We start from the raw sequence: 7500 nt of genomic DNA, 5'->3' as shown, positions 1-7500 counted from the left end.
CAGAAAACTGGCTTGACTTCTGGAAGTGAGTGAAGAATCGTGGGAAGGCGGTTGAATTCCATAATGGGCTGACAATGACTGGTAAAAATGTTCTGTAACAAATGATGGAATCGGCCTTAATAAAAGAGAAGCAGGTAATGAACATCACAAAAGGGGCATGGATTTCGGATGTCGTCGACCAAGTTTTTATTCAACCAACGCTTAAGAAGATTAAAGAAAGATTATCAGCGGGGGTGACCTAAATTGGCTTACTTGTGGACGGATCTCTTGGTATAAATACCACCTTTTCTGTAAACTTTTCTCATTCATATACCTGAAGAGAGAGACAGCAGTCTCTGAAATATAGTACTTTCCTCTCTAAATTTTGGTGTTTTTTATGGGCTCCTTTTATTAGATGGAATTCTGTTGTTACAGAACATTTTTACCAGTCATTGTCAGCCCATTATGGAATTCAACCGCCTTCCCACGATTCTTCACTCACTTCCAGAAGTCAAGCCAGTTTTCGCGAGTTTGAGAAAGAACTGAACAGACTACACTGGCTGAAAAACCAAGAAAACCACTTTTTGGAAGAATGCCTCAAAGAACAAGTACTTCCAAAATGTACGGATTCGGGAGATGGACTCTGCAATCAAACCCCTTCCCTCTAGCACACAAGATTTTCCTGGAAGAAAGAATCACCAGTACGAAAAACTACATCTTCGTGCTACGCAGAGTGATATATGGAACTCAGTCTAATCTTCGCCTCCTCACTACGGACCACATATACAGGTATCTGATTTCATTCTGTTCCGACATTGCTGCCTATAATAGCGTGACCCATTCCAACAGACTTTTTACGCAAGTTAAATAACCTAATAGACAATAGCACATGGAATAATCTTGAACAACAAGACTAGGTTCTAAACTTATCCAACACCCCCCTTACTGTAAATCAACATTTAGTTTAAATTTAGGATTATCCTTTGCCCTTATGCCAGACCGCAAAAACAACCTAGACTTCATAGTGGCTTTTATAAATTCATATCTGACAAAAAACTACAGCCGTGAAGAGATATGTTTAAAAGGAGTGTTACTAAATGCTTTAACTGACCTTCATAAGAAATATCCTGTTCCAGAAGATTCATGATAGCCATCCACTCGCTAAAAAAAGTTAGATGTTATAATAAGTAGATCCGACAAAGACGGCAAAATCGTAATAATGGACAAAGACTTTCACCTCGACAAAATCAACCAGTTCCTTAGCGACACTAACACTTACGAAAAACTGAGGAAAATCCCCTCCCGCCAAAACGTCCCACAGAATTTTTCGGAAAGTAAGATTAATTGGCCAAGACAAAAAGAGTATTGAACTATTAGAGAAATTTAAAGTAATAATCCTAAATTACCATACTTTTATGGCCTTCCCAAAACTCACAAAGAAAATCTTCCATTCAGACCCATCGTTTCATTGCGCCGGAGCTTTCAATTACAAAATTTCTAAATGGTTAGCTGGCCTCCTTTCTCCTTTTTTTAGGCACTTTTTCTCCAGTCACATTAAACATTCGGAAGATTTTTGTCACAAATTCAGAGATGCACATATACTCTTCACAACATAAAATTTTAAGCCTCGACGTAGACTCCCTATTCACAAAAGTACCAGTGCAGGACGTTCTTCAGTTTTTAAGGGAAAAATATCCCCCTATTCAGATCATTTCCCATTTGGCGCGTTGACAAAACTTAATAAAGTTAGTTGAATTATGTGCATCTAATAACGTATTTTCATTCGGGGAATCATTCTACAAGCAAAAAATTCGGTGTAGTATGGGTAGTCCTTTAAGTCCCGTTTTAGCCAATCTGTACATGGAATACTTTGAAACTACAGTAATAAATGCAATAAAACCCAAAAACATGCTGTGGCTGAGATACGTGGATGATATTCTAACATTTTGGGATAATAGGTGGGGTAATTTTAATGAATTCCTCTCAAAATTAAACGCATTAGTGCCCAGCATCAAGTTCAAAGTTGGATGGGAAACAGACAACAAAATTCCTTTTCTTGATGTTTTAATAATCAGAGACACGGCAGAATACAAATTTACCATATACAGAAAACCAACGTTCTCACTTTCATATATTCACTACTTTAGCTATCACGACATTACTATCAAGATAGGCGTAGCTAGCAACCTATTCTTAAGAGCCTTACGAATTTGTTCCCCAGATTTCCTGGAAAAAGAATTTGAACTAATTCGCAAGCAACTTTCATCTTTAAAGTATCCTGACCATTTAATTGAGAAAGCAATTCAAAAAGCAAACGTAATTTTCTACCGACCCCCTAAAGACAAGAACAGAGACACACCCAACAATAAAATAAAAATTCCTCACCTGGAGACGATTAAAAGAGTAACACACACCCTTGGGAAATCCAACCCTTTTGCATTTACCTACCCAAACACCTTAGCCAAATCCGTGATTAACGTCCAACAAAAGACATCTCCCAAGGACTCTGGGGTCTATGAGATCCCATGCCAAGACTGTGACTAATCTTACATCGGATTTACAGGTAAATCACTTCCCAGAGATTAATACAACACAAACGGTCAGTTAGGTATGGACAACAGAACTCGGCTATTTTCAACCATATAAATGAACATAACCATAGAATAAACTGGAATTTGTCACGTGTAATTTATAGCAGCAACTGCCGGTACAAGAGTCAAATGATGGAATCGGCCTTAATAAAAGAAAAGCAGGTAATGAACATCTCAAAAGGGGCGTGGATTTCGGATGTCGTCGACCAAGTTTTTATTCAACCAACGCTTAAGAAGATTAAAGGAAGATTATCAGCGGGGGTGACCTAAATTGGCTTACTTGTGGACGGATCTCTTGGTATAATACCACCTTTTCTGTAAACTTTTCTCATTCATATACCTGAAGAGAGAGACAGCAGTCTCTGAAATATAGTACTTTCCTCTCTATATTTTGGTATTTATATATATATATATATATATATATATATATATATATATATATATATATATATATTATATATATGTATATGTATATGTATAGGTATATGATATGTACATATAATACTATATATTCTACATGTATGTATAAGGAACAAAAATTTCATAATATTCATTCAACTTGACCATGGACATAACTGACACCGATGAAGTCTTGTATATAATAATACGAGTACACCTGCCTTGGCCATAATAATTCGAACCTTTGCTCTTTCGTCATGGGAGGTGTAAGTTACCTAAACTGAGCTGCACATATTCCTGTCGACTCCTGGTTCTGTACACAGCATGGAAGTAAACCATTTCCCCCTGCGATTTTTTATTGCTACGTTTGTAACACTGCTATTTAGACGGGAATGCGCGCAGTATATTTAAAAAGAACTTGATTGCTGAATAGATGTTTCTGTTTAAGCTATATCAAACCTAAAAAGAATAGGTTCGGATCTTGGGTAGGGCAGATGCTCTGGTCTATAATATACCCTTTCAGTATAAACTATGTCTAAGGTAAAGGAAATTCGATATTAACCGCTGATAACATATATGTAAAGCCTGAAGGCACTGACCCGTCCATTGTATGTTAGCTACTTAACACCTTTAAAATGTGATGAGTAGACACAGCCATGATTGGAAGCGGTTAAAAAATTAACAATATTTAGGAATATTCACCGGATGTAAATTCCGGCATATAATTAACACAGAAAATGCACAATAGGAATAATTTTCTGTATAAAACATAGAAAACCAAAATAGTTTCAACAAACGTTTATTTCTCTATATTTATGATGCCACAATGTAATAATAAGGTGAAACACGAACTGAGGTTACTATTATAAAAACAACCCGGCAATATCCGTTGGCTTTTCATATTATTAATTCAAAGAAAAGGACAAAAGGATTATGTGATATTTGGAGGGCATTACCAAATCTATTATTTACATTTACTGTGTTATGTTTAATGATGTTCCAGGTTCGCGAATTGGTATCATCTGTCTCTCTGGATTTGCATTGATATTACGAAGGCTCTGGTCCAGGCAGTGTTGCACAATGCATGAAATGATAATTTGGTCTCTTAAGCCGTAGAAGATGACATTGACGCTAGTACAAGGCAGACTATTAATTCGAGTTTTCTCTCTTTTTTTTTTTTATCAGAATGTCAATAAATGAACTCATTTGAATTTCGGAATTATTCTCATGTGTATTATGATGTTTAGAATAGAAATAATTTATGTGATGTAATGTAAAACCCTGCTAAGAATTTATTATTGCTATTCTTTCATTTTATAAAATTCATTATGACCAGTCACTAAACGTATTAAAGTTTGTTTATACTCTGAGGGTTTTAAACTTAAATAGAGTATCTGAACCCGAGAGAACAACTGTAACAAAGTTACCAGAGATTATCAGATTACTAGAATCATTAGAAAATGTTTCACGTAAAGAGGCGGAAAAGAAATATAATTAGCTAGAAACCTCAGAAACATTTCCTGTCGCGGTAAACAGCGGAGAGACGAAGTTATGTTTTTCTTCATCAGATAACATGAAAGATCAATGTCTAGGTCTAGGGACACAACAAGAATTCCAGTCATTAATACTATCAATATCTTTGACGGTCGAAATGGTCATAACTTTGTTTTCTTTATCGATTAAAGAAATCTTTCTGAAACAATTTCATTTCTCCTTTAGTTTTTCCGGGATTCACTAATTTCTTTTTGAAAAGGGGCAAAGAGACACTTTGGAAACGTCTGCTTCTTATATAGATATATATATATATATATATAAGATATAGTATTATATATATATATATATACATCTATATATATATATATAGTATATATTATCCATATATACACGACTAATATATAATAATATAATATATATATACATATATATATATATATACTAGAATTATTATAATATAATATATATATTACCATCATATTATATATTATATATATATTAATATATCATATATAATAATATATATATTATATAAGATTCACATATTATATATACTAATGAAACTAGATCTCTTTACGTTGCACAGCGATTGTTACCAGTTGCTTGAACTCATACGAGGCCTGTGCAAGGTCTACTAAATCCTGAACAAAACTCTACAGGCTGAAGGTCATTACAGACAAAAATAACACCTTAAGGGTCGATTACGATAGATTAAAAAGGTTGACTGAAACACCGGAACCACTTGGTCGGTTCTGCCGACACTCCAGAGAACTTGGAGCGCGTATTTACCTTCCACAACAGAGATGAACACGGTATGGAAATACCATGCGACACACAGGGGGAATGATTGTATGCGGTGAGGTTGCCTATCTATTTCCAATCTGCTTAATTTATATAAGTCTTACGTCAGATTTCCTCAAAGGGGCAATTAAATGAATGGATTATCCCGAAGCAACTTACGGTAGGTATTCAAGCGTTATCTTCCATACTAATTGGTCTTATCGGGTGCTAATAAAAATGGGTCAGTCGAGCAAGATAAACAGTAAAATTATATGATAGGGAACCACAGCGCTCTTTAAAAAAGTTAACTTCTTGAGGGAGAAAAGGAACACAAGGCTAGGGAGTTGGGGCTTCCGGGGGAGGGGGGCGGGTTTGGGGGGTTTTGCAAAGGAGGACATGGACGAAGTTCACGGGTGGTACAGGCAGAGAACAGAAAAAGAGAATAAAGATTGCCTAAACGCCAACTCTTCCCTGGAAACCGGAATACAGGCGCTGATGAACACCGGGCAATACACTATGGAATAAATTGAATGAGCTCAGTAACAGCATGGAAATAGAGGATCCAACGGGGACAAGGGGGAAGCGATTGCCGTTCGGTGAACGCGCCTGATCAGCTTTCTTTTTTCCAAGAGGGCTGGCGGGGCACATAGGGGAGAACAGTAGATGATTCAGATTTTGCGGGTGGGAAAGAGAAAGCCTGTCGAATATCTTCATATATGAATTTATTCCTTGGCTTCGACCTGACTTGATTGGAAATATATATAATATAATTATATATATATATATATATATATATATATATATATATAATAGATAGATACTATTATATATAGATATATATATATCGATATATATATATATATAAGAGATATATATATATATATATCTATAATATATATATATGTATATACTATATACATACGAATATATATATCTATATAATAACTATATATATATATATAGTTATATATATATATATATATATATATATAGATATATATATAGAATATATATATATATGATATCGATATATATCTATATATATATATAACTATATATATATGATATATATATATATATATAGATATATATATATATATAATAGTATATATATATATATATAGATATATAGTATAATTAGAGATATATATATTATATTTAGATATAAGTATAGATATTACAATATTGAATATATAAGCTAGATATTATAAATATATATATAATATATTATACGATAAATTATAGTTTAGATAAGAATATAAGACGAATATAATATATATAATATATAGAATAATATTATGATATTATTAGATAATATTATAATATATAATAATAACTATATATATATCATAATACATAATATAGATATATATATATAAGATAAATATATAACGTAATATTATATTATATAATCTATATATATATATAATATATAATATATAACAAGTATATATATTTATATATATATATATATAACATAAATATATATGAGATAATAGATAATTTATATATAATATTTTACATATAAGTAAATAGTATATATAAACATATATATTATATATATATATTATATATACGACATAGATATATATATTAATAATTAATATAACTTCTCTATACTATTTGGTCATAACTCACAATAGTCCACGTGATTAAAATTTACTCGGGTAGTCTTATTACCTTGACTCTAGACTATGCTTCAAACAATACAGGTACAAAATTATGCATAATTACAACACAAATTTTTCACGACCTAGCAAGCACTAGCAAATTATGTCAACCTGCCACGGCAAGCTTAAAAAAAAAACGGAACTGATAACAAACACACCAAGTAATACCAGTATTGGAATTCCTCAATAATAAAGGGCAAAATTCAAATTTTGATCTAAAGAACCTATTTATAAGTAACTTATTTTTTGCGATGAGGTAAATAATGCACAACAATTCACTTTGCCTTAAAAAATCAAAGTAACACATTCTGGTTTTTTGTGGAGGACCTCCTTAATACGTGATTCCAAAAGGATCCAGATTCAGATTCTGCAATCCCATGTCAAACTTGGACTTGTTTAGCATTTACTCACCATGTGTCTGCAGGCATGTCATAGACATCAAAGGATGATCATTGCCTCAGTATATCACTTTCGAAAGAAACCACGGGTAAATGAAAGAGAGAGAGAGAGAGAGATAGAGAGAGAGAGAGAGAGAGAGAGAGGAGAGAGAGAGAGAGGAGAGAGAGGGTTAGTTGAGGAACTACAAG

This window comes from Macrobrachium nipponense, chromosome 36, assembly GCF_015104395.2.
Source record: "Macrobrachium nipponense isolate FS-2020 chromosome 36, ASM1510439v2, whole genome shotgun sequence".
NCBI lineage: Eukaryota > Metazoa > Arthropoda > Malacostraca > Decapoda > Palaemonidae > Macrobrachium > Macrobrachium nipponense.
The sequence above is the reverse complement of the archived record's forward strand: the minus strand, read 5'-3'. Positions refer to the sequence as shown.